Genomic DNA, 13,180 nt, shown 5'->3' with positions numbered 1-13,180 from the left:
GAGAGACTTACCCAGAGTCTTTAGCTCACTATCTTTCACAGAGAAGAAATATCCCAAACATATCAGTCTTTGTCCTGCCCTGGGGCAGTCCAGCACCGAAATGCTAGGCAATTCTCCTCTGAACAAGAGTACCAACAGAAACCCCAGACACGTGTTTCAGTCTGGTTGGACCTCATCAGTAGGGTGGATCTGTGCCTCTCTAAGAGTAGTGAGCAAGGGGTCCACGTCTGGATTCCCCTAGTAACTTAGGGTGAGACCCAAAGTGACTTAAAAATGCAAATTAACAAGGGGGGTCCTGGGAGTCCCTCTGCCAGACATTAGTCCTGGTTACGAGAGACTTACCCAGAGTCTTTAGCTCACTATCTTTCACAGAGAAGAAATATCCCAAACATATCAGTCTTTGTCCTGCCCTGGGGCAGTCCAGCACCGAAATGCTAGGCAATTCTCCTCTGAACAAGAGTACCAACAGAAACCCCAGACACGTGTTTCGGTCTGGTTGGACCTCATCAGTAGGGTGGATCTGTGCCTCTCTAAGAGTAGTGAGCAAGGGGTCCACGTCTGGATTCCCCTAGTAACTTAGGGTGAGACCCAAAGTGACTTAAACTGATATGTGCAGTTTCTGTATAAAGCATCAGTGGGGTAATTTTGTTGGAGGCATATCTTATTTTTTTATCTTCCATTATGTTTCATATGCTATGTAATTGGACTGTTGGTGTCTTACATATACAGTTTTCACTTCTTATTTATTTTTTAATGTCATTTATATATATGCTGCTGTTTGAACATGTTTAGTGCGTCTATTGCTTGATAGAACAATATATTTCTGTATGAGTAGGTTCCTGTAGCAGAAAGAACACTGCAATGGAATGTACATTAGAACACTACATTGCGTAATGAAGTATGTAGTTCATTACGCTTCTCCCGATCATCCCTGAGACTTTTTTGCCAACATTACATTCACAACCCCTTGTATGAAAACTAAATGCACATGTGATGTCATCGGTGATATCATCAATGCTATGTATGATGTCATCTTTGATATCCTGGGTGTTAGTCTTAGCAGTGCATGGTGGTGGCGCGAGTTATGGTTGCTTAGCTTACCATAACTGGTGAATTCAGGGGGTTTTCGATTTTACTTACAGGAGTTGCACATACATTGAAAACTAGTTCCCATTTTCAAAACATGTCTGCTGCACAGCTACTTCAAAAGGTTCATTACAAGGAAGGAGTTTTACAGTAAAGTATTACAAATCTCTTGGCAAACATGCGTGGTACAAAAGACTACTGGTTCTGCACGCAGATGTTCGGTGTATGCTATGCAACCTTGGCCCACGCACATGGTTTGTCACTTTAAGCTGTGCAGAGTATGCATGGGAAGAGTTGCACACTTTCCTATGCATCGCAAAACAAAACAGGTGTAGACATAAAAATACCAGGGGAACTGTGCTCTCTGGATCCTGTAAATGTATCAAGGTACTTCTATCATCGCTTCATTACCATGCTGAACTTCATTTGCAATAAAGCATGTCCTCCCGTCGCAGAAAAGAATATCAAGCCAGAGGGACACCACACATCCACATGCTTTTGTGGATTAAAAATGCTTCCTAAATTTAGTGTGGAGAGTGATGCAACTGTTTTGAAGTCAATTCACCAATATGTTACTTGCAAAATCCCTTCGAAAGTACACATAGTGACCTATATGCACACATTTTGCCGTTTCAAAGACACAAGTGTGGCAAGTATTGTTGTCACAAGTACAAGAACAAAGGTGAATAATACACAAAATGCTGCTTTGTTTTCCCTAGACCAGTTTCAGCAAAAGGGCAAGTGAACAGCTTCATGTCTTCGGTTTGACACAGTGTGAAAGGGAAATCTCCTAAGAACACATACTGCATAAAAAGAACCAAAGCATCAAAGTACATCAATGATTACAATACAATAATTGCCCACATATGGAATGCAAATATAGATGTACAGTACATTGCATACAATTCCACTGCAGTTGCACGATATATCACAGCCTACTTAACCAAAGCAGAGAAAACAAAGCTGAAAGACCTCTGGGATGACATATCATCTGACAAAACACTGGCACAGAAATTGTACAGCTTTGGCATAAAAATGCTGTCCCATAGAGAATGTGGCTGCTATGAAGTGGCAGACCATTTAACTGGCACTGCCTTATATGGAAAATCTGAAAACATAGTGTGGCTAAGCCTTGTTCCTGCTGCATCGAGAAAAAGAGTTCTGAAATCGTACAAGGACATAGAAAAAATAGCTAAAAACAGTCCCAACAGCCAGGACATTTAAAAAAAGAACTTATTAGACACATATTACCATTACCTTAGAAACCATGTGCCTCTATCACATGGCCCAAACCTTCTCATACAAAAATAACATTAAACCAGATGAGAAAAATTGTAGATATAGAGTCGAAAGTTGTGAAGGCAGCCTGGTGAAATTTACCAAACACAGCCTGATCAATCATATGAAATTATTGTTGAAAACCCCTCAACACAAAGCCTATACTACATGGCTCTACTGCAACTTTTCAAACAGGGAGAAAAGAGGAAGAGTTATTAGCCACCCACGCCTCCTATGAAGATGCTTTCATTGCAACTGAAAGTACCATAACAGATATAAACTATACACAGTACAAAACAATATTGGACAATGAACGCCAAGAAGAACATCAAGCACAACTAAATGTAGACACTTCTGAGAGCAGTGAACGTTCTGTAACAGGAAGCCAAGAACCACTTTGTTAGCCACTCATAGCAAATGAGGCAGAATTAGCCATGACAGAAGTAAAGACCACCATATGTCAGTATGAGCAATCTGCAGAAGAGTTTGCTGTACTAAACTCCCAACTAAACAATGAACAGCGTACCATTTGCCTAGAAGTAAGTAAACAAATTGAACATGGTATAAGGCACAAAACTAAAACTCGTACCTGTAAAAATTACTAATCTGTACTGCTATATGTAAGTGGTGAAGCTGGTTCAGGGAAAATACTTTTAATAAAAAATGATCAGTACATTCCTTCACCAATTAACAAACAACAACCTTTCAGCTGTTGTAACCGCCCTCACAGGTTTAGCTGCCTACAACATAGGTGGTGTCACTTTACACCGATTGCTATTGCTTCCATAGAACACCAAAACAAATTAGAGTACTACAAACTTTCAGCAGAAGCTGCTATGGAGGTATGCAGAGTTTTGAAATGAAAGTGCCCCTAATAGATGAGGTGAGCATGGTTTCCAACATAATGTTAGCTTTGATTCACCTCAGATTGCAAGAGGTCCTCAAAACAGACTACGAGGAACTCTTTGGAGGAAAACATGTGATTGTTTTTGAAGAGCTCTTTCAATTAACACTAGTGAAAGGTCGAACCCTAAGACACAAACAGTGTCGTAAAAGTCTTGGAAGCATCGGGAATGTAAATCTCTGGCAACATTTCCAATACAGAGAACTAACTGAAAACATGCATCAGTGTGCAGACATCACCTACGCCAATATTTAAAAAAACATACGGATTGGTGTACTATCAAAGGAAATGCATCCCACCCTAAATACCAAACGCATCCATGAGCTATATGGGCATAACACTTGTGCTTCTAATGTCATGGAGCAATTAGCTCACACAAATATGAGCTTTAGTTCCTTAATGCCAACTCTAGCAAGTTGTGCACAATTCAATGCAACAATGCTGAATAAAGAAATGCAACCACTAGTGGAAAATCACTCCACAGACGATCTGGACGTACATGGTATGACTCTACCTATGTGTCAACAAGCCATAGCATGACTAAAAGCCTTAGAAAACTCTATCTCCAACACAGCTGATTTGGAGAAAATGTTAACATTATGTGTTAACTCTAGAGTAATGCTATAGCATAACCTTGATATAGAGCAAGGTTTAGTTAAAGGAGCCCTTGCAACAGCTGTAGGCTTCCAAACACACCCATGTGACAACAGCATTCAGTTTGTCGACATCCAGTTTGACAAATGTTCAGAAGTTACAAGAATAGGACGCACAGCAGCATGATTCCTTCTTTTCAAAGAGATGTATGTACATAGTTAACAGTTTTCTCTGTCACTAGCTTATGCAGTGACTATTCTTAATTTCAAGGTCTAACCTTAGATCAAGCATTAATTGATATTGGCAGCGCAGTCTTTAAAGAAGGCATGAGTTATGTAGCACTGTCACACCTACGTACACTTGAAGGACTATCTAATGTACTTGCTACAAATCCTGGAAAGCAAAAACATACCCATGAATGAAATTGTTCAGATTTCCTACATGTGGAAACATACATGCACTCTCTGCAACCATGTCATTCAGCAGCGAGTCCCTAACCAGTGCTTTTCCATGTATCAATACCTAACTGTGAATCCATTCCATTTCAACAACTGGTGCAAAATGCAAACCAAAGCATATTGTGTACTTCTTGCAACTCCGATAATCATTCGACATACATATTCAATCACATAGTCAATATGTAATGTTAATGCTTTTAAGGTACAAATCAGATGGAACCAAAATAAATGCAAAATTACTACCTTCAAACACGGACAAGAATCACTTGCCAAGAAAACCTTCACAACAGTAGCCATGATCTACCATACAGGCGACACAACCAGTGCAGGCCACTATACTGCATACATTAAAAAGAAATTGTCATGGTGGGAATGCAATGATACTTCCATTATTCCAAAGCAGAGGTTATCTGCAAATCTTTCAAATGTCTACTTAATATTCCTAAAGCCAAAATGTACGCATTGATGTTCTAAATTGGAATACACAACTCCCCAACACCCAACAGTACCTACGTAATTGCACAAAAAAAGGAATCACCTTCTACACTGTGGAACTAGAACAACTTAGCATACAGTAAGTATGGAACAACTACATGAAAATGTCTGTTGTTCAATTATTTCCCCAATGAACCCAATGATTACACGCAGAAAAACAATAAGTGTACAAAAATGACACTAATATTGTTTCCTACATGATACGTAAAAGGACAACTACTAAGTATAAGGGTTCAAAACTATCCTTAGTAATCTCAGCAACCACTAAGTATGCAACTGTGTCACCACCTGTCTAACAATGTCCATACAAATTCAATTTTAGATACAAGCATCAGTACGTAAACCCATAGTGGTGCACCACCACTTCAAAATGTGGAAAGATATCAAACTACCAGCAGGACTGCACAACCTTCCAAACGTACCCAATGCAAACAGGACACTGTAAACAGAATATGCCAACCGGTATCTACTTGCAACCAGAATACTGCAATATTACTTATAGCAGTGACACAGGCCAACTCAACCAACACCAACCACTATGCTACAAACATATCCTCAAACACTTTCAAAGTATGAACAGTTACATTAAGCCAACAGGTATGTAACTGCCCTCACAATTCTGCAGTAGCACAGTGCAATAGCACAATACTTGGAGAATATCAGTAGAAACCAAATGCATAAAGAAACTGTGCTAATAAAAGGAAGCAGGTAAACAGTTCCAATACACCAACTGCCATACAACTCCAACCATACTAGGAACAAGTACAAAACAGAAGTCTTACACCATTGTGATTCCTCATTGCTATTTCTCATACTACAACAGTGCACCTTACACAGTGCTATAATGAGTGCAAAAAGTACTGTAACGGACTGTTCAAGGTAATCGCAAATACATTAATGTATTTTTTTAATCCAGCATGGATGATTTTTCCCCACAGATTCAATGATTATGCAAAGGAACACAGGAACACAGGAACTGTGCACATTGCACAGTACACTTGTTTAATGCATAGTATTTATTAATTACTCATTATGAGGGTCCACAAAGTCTAAACATGTCTGCAATGTAATGAACAGCAAAATGACAACATACCTGCTCCAACATGTTATATTCTCTTTTTCTACAGACAATAAATGAACAATTACTGTTAGGCAGAATTATATGCAATGCCCTTTGGGAACACCACACACAATTAAGACACAGTACAAATTCACCTTTGGTACAAGTCTGTACTACAGAGTAAAGTGGTAGCGATGGCTGAGCAGCCAGACTTATCTCAAGAGTAAGTGAGCAGTATCAATAGTTACACAAAGGACAGCAATTACTATGATTCAAACAAACACTGACTCAGGTTTCTGAGTAAAACAATATACATTTATTTACACATTAGTTGTAAAACGTTTCACTAAAGTAAAGCAGTTGACAATTCACATTACTAATATACTACACCGCACCCAATAGATTCAGGACAAGTTAAGCCCAAAATGAAGTCTGAGCAAAATTGCACTCCAGCAATTTAAAAGGGAGGGAAAGACAAAGGTTGAGCAGCACCAACAAGTTACTTAAGCAGGAAAATCTAGAAAAAGGAACAGCAATGAGGAAATTAGATTCAAGGAACCTGGCCCAAAGTCAATGGAAAAGAGTCTTTGCTCAAGATCACACAGTTCAGGGTAGTTTGCGGTTAAGTCATTGCCAAGTGTTTAGAAAGAAGTTGGTCAGATGAAATGTTACTTTAATTAGTGGAGAAGGACAAGCCCTCGGTTTGGCGAACAGTTTCACACACTTTCATCGCGGCTGGACGAAACGAACAACCGGATTTGAACAGTACCTTAAATGAAGAAGAAGGCTGTAGCTGAGGCAGACCTTCCTGGCAGCTCCTGCAGGCTCCCGGTTCCTGAAGAAGCGATTGTCGGACTGACATGAAGTAGGAAGACTGGAGAGTCCTGCACTGCCCAGAGAAGACATCAGCAGCAGAGCAAAGCAACAAATAAAAGTTGCGCTCCTTAAAACGCAAGCAGGGTCCGCCCCTCCTGGCTATCCGGTTCACTGTAGCTCTGTACAGCAAATTCGACCAGAGAAGGGAGACCTGGCGAGCAGTTTGGTGAACTGGTTGTTCACACCAGCTCAAAGGGGGAAGATTCCTTGAAGATCTTCCCTATCGTTGGAGTATGAAGATTCAGACCTGCAGCAGGGCTTCACCAGGCAGATCAGTCATTGTAGGGGTCCTCTTCTGTCAGCTCCTTTCCGGTTCTTTCGTTGCAGAGGCGACTCTGACTTCCAATCCCAAGAGACCCGCTTTTTATGCAGTTTTCCCCCATTTATACAGCCTGGCTGTCAATCACACAGAAGGGTGGCTGTCCCTCCTGGACATCACTCAGCCAATCATGCTATAGTGTGACATGGGTCTCCAAGGAGACCATGTGCAGGGAGTCCCAACCCCCCCTTACATCCTGTCCCCCTCAGACATTCAGGCACCTAAGGAGGGTTTATGTGCAGAAGCCTGCAAAAGGACGGTGAACAAAGGAATCAACCCTGGTGTTGCGCGCAGAAAAGAACACGAGAAAGACTTTTACAAAAAGAAATGGCGAATAAACCCAGAGAGAACCATATAAAAATCTATATGGGCCAGCGGGTTTAAGTTTGAGGCTACTAAGATAGCCTAAAACACTACCAGGGCTATTTAAGATAACTGTGGTAGGAAATATAGGGTAGTTACCACTGCCACCAGCCAAGTCTTAATGAAAAGGGAACGAAGCAGTGTTCCATGAGAAACAGACACAAATGGATAATAATTAACCCTTTCCAGAACTCTATTTAAGATAGTTTGTACTGGGTCTGTGAGTTTAAAAAGACTAATAAAGTCAATGGCAACTTTACATGTTTCTGGGAGACAGTAGTCAGTTCCAGAAAAATTGAGTCGGATTTGGGAAGTCTAACAAAAAGACAACCCTGTGTTATGGCACTGAAGGTGCTGTGTAACACACAGTAACAAGATGATGCCCATGGAGTAGGTGAACTCCACAGTCCAAGAGCACACATAAATGTAAAACACACACAGCAAAACACATGTAAGTGTGGGAAAAAAGGCTCACACTCTTATCAGGTGAAAATAATAAATCCTAGAAATCCAGCAAAGCTGCTGAGGGACTCAGTAGATAAGGGAAATTAGCCATTCTCCAGAATTCTCCCTAACAATTACTACAGCATTTCACATCTCATACACAAAAAACTGCACACACCCTCCACAATAAAAACAGTAAGTATGAAATTATAGATGTCATACCTCTTCATAATCCGTGAAGGGCTATGTGTCCACATATTTTTACAAACCGCATACAAATGCCACCATTTTCAATGTAGAGCTAAATGACACAGTGCTACTTGTGCCCCCGGCCTACACACTTCACTGCACAATGTACAGTGTACAGGCTCCAGCCATGCACTCAGTATTACACACCCTGGCCACAAGTACCACTGCACTGTACAACCATGCATGCAAACATGTATGCACTCACCACAAACCCACCACATAACACAGCCACCTACGCCTTAGCCACTTTAGTTCACATTGTATTAGATTACTTCCACACAATGGACAGCCTCTTTCCTGAATATCATCTTCACCTAAGTCTGTAATAAGTGGACACAGTCAATGTAGTATAGTACAGTAACCTATCCAATAATGTGCACATTCATAACAACCCAAACAGAAAAATGCATCCATATGTGTTACTGTCCCATGTGCTACAAGATTTCCCTCCTTGCATGCCACTAGCACCCTTTACAGCATTAGTTCATCTTTCTTCTTATGCACACCATTTCCCTGGAACGTATAGAACACAGAATACAGTGGAGCACATGGTGCAGAACTCGGCAACCATATTGTAAATTGTGCGGTACTTCTGCTTCTCTTTTTTAATGTGTAATGGAGACAGAATGACAGAATTTGAAAACCACACCCCCTTACAATGTTTGAAGAAGGTGTTAAATAATTCCTTTTCTTCGATGAACGAGAGGCTCAAATATCTTCGTGCAGCAAGACACCAAACTGCGTAGGATGGCCCTGCCACTGACCTACATGCAGCCATCGCACACACAGTCCGCCATCGTACACCATTGCTTCATAAAATACTACACATATAAATAGTACATAGGGCGTCTTACTTTACATTTATGTATTTTGTCATCAGTGCAGCAGGAGTAAGATACCATCATCTCTCCCTGTACGTCATACTAACTACAACGTAACCACACTACTACCATTCGGAAAAGCACAGTGAAATCGAAATATGTTGCCAACTGATTTTTTATTTTTTAGCTGCATGATCTCCGGAAAGCAAAACCTAACATACCTCTGTATCAACAGGACAAATGCTCATTGTGCTCAAAGGACAGGCATTGAAAGAAATGTTTAAAAAAATCATAGATAACGTACAGTATAGTGGCTGTGCACATGTTTCGCAAACGTAGTCTGTAACTGTTCAATACGCCTCACAGAGCAATTACCCGTCAACAGAGTATAAACATGGAATTTGCAGAAGTTATGTAAGTACAACTTTACGGTAAATGTGTAGTGGGATTACAATGTAGTAGGACACATGTCACTATGCATAAATATTAAGTTACCAGACTGTAGAGTTTGTCCGTGTACACTGGAAGTGAACAGAGAAGAGGGAGCCACACATGTGTTGTCATCAGTGATGTCATGCATGAGATTTGTTATGGCATCTTTGATGTCATGGGTGTTAGTCCTTGCAGTGCACACTGGTGGCGCAAGTTATGGTTGCTTAGCTTACCATAACTTGCGAATTTCAGGGGGGTTTCCGGTTTTACCTGTAACCATGTTGTCCCTGTAACAACGTTTGTCCATTGAATTGCATAGGTTTTTGCTAGTGCAACTTAACCATAACGTTCCTTTAACAACGTTTTTTGCCAGTGAATTTCATTGATTCTTAGCAGGATATGCTTAGTTTGTAAAGAAGAACTCTCCAACATAGTGAAACTGCTGGCAGCATGGTAACGCAGACAGCAGTCGTAAACTATGCGTCTGGTAGCGCACATTTGGTGTCATGCAAACTGCTATGGAAGGCGCCTGCTCTCTTACAAAGTGGTGCCAATCACCAAACACAAAAAATATATGAAAACAGCAGCATGCCAAAAAATGTCAAGACAAAATGGAGAAGGTGTAGAAAATGTGTACGTACAAAGCAAACAGGAGAAAGACATTGGGAGGGCACCATAAGGAAATGCATCAACAACAAATTTAACGTCTCCCTTCACCAATCGTACCGCACTGCTACTGTACATGGGAACAAAGAAGTAAGGGGCAGAGTAACGACTGGCAAGAGCTTGCAGCAAAACGTCACTAAAATGTAGGAAATAAGCAGAACGTTCTCTAATGATTGCACAGATGTTGCAGTATGCAATACTACATATGTATAACGTGTGTTTTTGAAAGCACGGCAATGCCAAGCACCTTCGCATTGCAAGAAAGAAATGTCCATCATAACAGAATGACTTTGTACAGTAACCCCATTGGTACACACTGTAGTGTGAAGCATACATTATGTACTATATATTCCTGCATGTACAGCAAACACATTCTGTTTTCCATAAGAAAACATATTGGAAAGGTAAGCAAAGGAAGCCACAATCCTTGCAGAACAAAATTTGCGCATAGCAAAGGAAAGAAACTGTGTAAATAGCAAAAAGAAGAGCCTGGAAGGCAAAGTAAAAAAACATGGGGAACAATGTGCCTTCTTACAAGTTGAGTAACTGAAAAGTGAACAGGTAAAATCAACTACCCCTTTCTCAATCCACTCAATTAAAGGCCAACACGTATGGCACTTACTCTATCTCAACCCACTTAAAATAGAAAGCATGGCTTCACCAATTTTTTGCATATCACATATTTTATTCATGAAAATATATAAAAATAGTTAAGAACAATAGATTGTCTTCATAAATTCAGCACTGTAATTTAATTTCATATAAACACTTATTATAATCTGTGAGGTTAGTACATGACAAATCTGTCGTTAATATACAGATAGTAGCTGGTTTATTAAGTTATTATGATATAAAGCCTTAAGATAAGTTGCATACCAACAAATGTTTTGGACAAAATTAAATGGCTGTGGCACACCTGCACTTATACTCCTTCCCGATGTCGCAGGCCACCATCCCCTCGAAAAATCATGTCATGGTGACGTGACGGTACACAGCAATCTCTTCCTTCCCTAACAACCAAGTTCTAGAAATCCGCATTTCCCCGCCGTAAGTATGAAATTATGCTACCCCTTCCCTTCCCTAATGGGTTTTAGGAATGTGCAAAAGTGAACATTTAAAATGATAGTGTTGCTAAGTGTTTGGGTGTTATGCTTTTTTTCCTGAAATTGTTCTCAGGCTCAGCGGCACACAGTCCTCCTTGTAATGCTTGCAATTAAGCAAAAGATAAGTGTTCTACGGAATACCTACAATCACAATGGACGCATCCGTATGACAGCAGCAGGCCCCGCATGGCTGCATGTTTTCCACCACCTGGCAATGCGTGTGGGAACGGACATTTGTGCGCACTGCAAGTGCAGGCATGTGTATATGTGCCTCTGTGTCCTGGTAACATCAGCACTCTGCAGCATATCCGAAGGAATGTTAATGTGGTTGTGGCATGCACCTACATCCTACAAATCGGTATGCAAATAAGCATCCCAGCTGGTGCACCCTATAAGTAGCCAGCATCTTCCCAAAATGGTCTACACACGTGTTGTGCACTATTAGTGTGTAGAACATTGGCAACAGTGTGCATAGCACACCCAGGCACATGCACACAACGCAGTGCGATCAAAACGCGTCCAGCCGATAGCCATGCAAAATCATACATGCCAACATTCTGTGCCCAAAACTGTGTAGGGGTGTCAATGTTTCAACAATCGTACCTACCATATTGATGACATAACGGGAAATTATGCCACGTCTACTTCACGCAATAAAATGACAATAGATAGCATCACAGGAAATGATATCACATTAAATTTCACCATATGACATCACAGGAAAGGACCTCAGTTGGCATATGGCCTTTAAGAGATCACAGGAGCGGAGTTCTTGGTACGCTCCATCCCATATCCTCTGACCCATCATGATAAAGAAAAGTACTACATGTGTGACTTGTACATAGTGTCACCAGTTTCATCCTTAGCAGAACACAATTTCCTCTTGAAACATATCAAGAACAACAATGCAAATCACCATTCACTTTGGATTTTTAGAACTCGATGAAACCTAGTGAACAATGTATGAGGTCAAGACACATGTACTACTTCTATACAAATGAAGCATTTTAATAGGTCTTGGTAAAACAAATGACATGTCAGTAAGTAAAGACGAGCAAGTAAAGAAAGTGATAATAGTCTACTCAGTAGGTAAATGCAGTAACTTTTTAAATAGCAAAGAGTACCATGACATCAAACAGATTTTGTTTTGTGAAGGCCTAAAAAGCCTATACCTTTTAACAAAAAACAAGTGTACTTGGTGTTACAAACTGTAATGTTACATTGAAATAAGTAAGCATCACAGACATTGAGCCAAAATATGAGCAAACATACAATACAGGGTTCCAAAATCAGGGGAGCTGGGAGCAATGTACATGCTACTTGTAGCAGAGAAGTGCCTGCCTAGCTTAACACTCAACAGTTAGCAACTATGGCAATTTGGGACTATCTGAAATTAAACATTATGACACATCTACATCAAAATCATTCCAGAAAACAGTCCTTAGTTATTCAAGAATAAGTCCTCTACACATGTTTCACCACAAAGTTTGGATCTTCAGGAGGTGCAAAGTGCCACCAAGGCCTGTTCATAATTTTCGCAACTACTGTGCGTACCTAGGCACAGTCACATGGCTGGTACTAGTTGCAAACACACTGTAGGTGACCAGATGTGGTCCACCATTACTTGCAGGGAAAAAGCTATGTGCTGCACTCCGCTGCTCAGAAAAGGTGCAAACACATTACACAGCACTTCTATTGTGTACCTTTTGGGCAGATTGTTGTGGAGGTTTTTCATGTGGAAAGCAGCCGTACATTGTTCGAAACATGCATGTATGTGCAATGGGAGATAGCGATGTGTTTGTAAGCCTGCCCTTTCCAAAAAATGGTGCATACATTGCTCAACCCAAATGCTTTGCTACTGTCGTAGAGTCTGGCTCCTGTCCCCGAAACGAGTGCCCACACACACTGTTGGTATGGTCGCCTGGTCACATTGGCAATGGTGTTGTTATGCCGCAGCTTGAAAGGCACATCCAGCGACTTTGAGAATGGTGGCTATGGAAATGGGACTGTAGAGCCACAGGGATTGTAAAAC

At 40.7% G+C, this 13,180-nt stretch overlaps 1 pseudogene; it reads right to left on the bottom strand.

Moving 5' to 3' along the window:
- Window positions 1-12,902, bottom strand: part of LOC138514576 (olfactory receptor 5AP2-like) — a 31,621-nt pseudogene extending 18,719 nt beyond the window's left edge.
- Window positions 12,903-13,180: the final 278 nt, after the last annotated feature.

This window comes from Ambystoma mexicanum, chromosome 12, assembly GCF_040938575.1.
Source record: "Ambystoma mexicanum isolate Mex_15411 chromosome 12, UKY_AmexF1_1, whole genome shotgun sequence".
NCBI classification, from domain to species: domain Eukaryota; kingdom Metazoa; phylum Chordata; class Amphibia; order Caudata; family Ambystomatidae; genus Ambystoma; species Ambystoma mexicanum.
The sequence above is the reverse complement of the archived record's forward strand: the minus strand, read 5'-3'. Positions and strand labels throughout refer to the sequence as shown.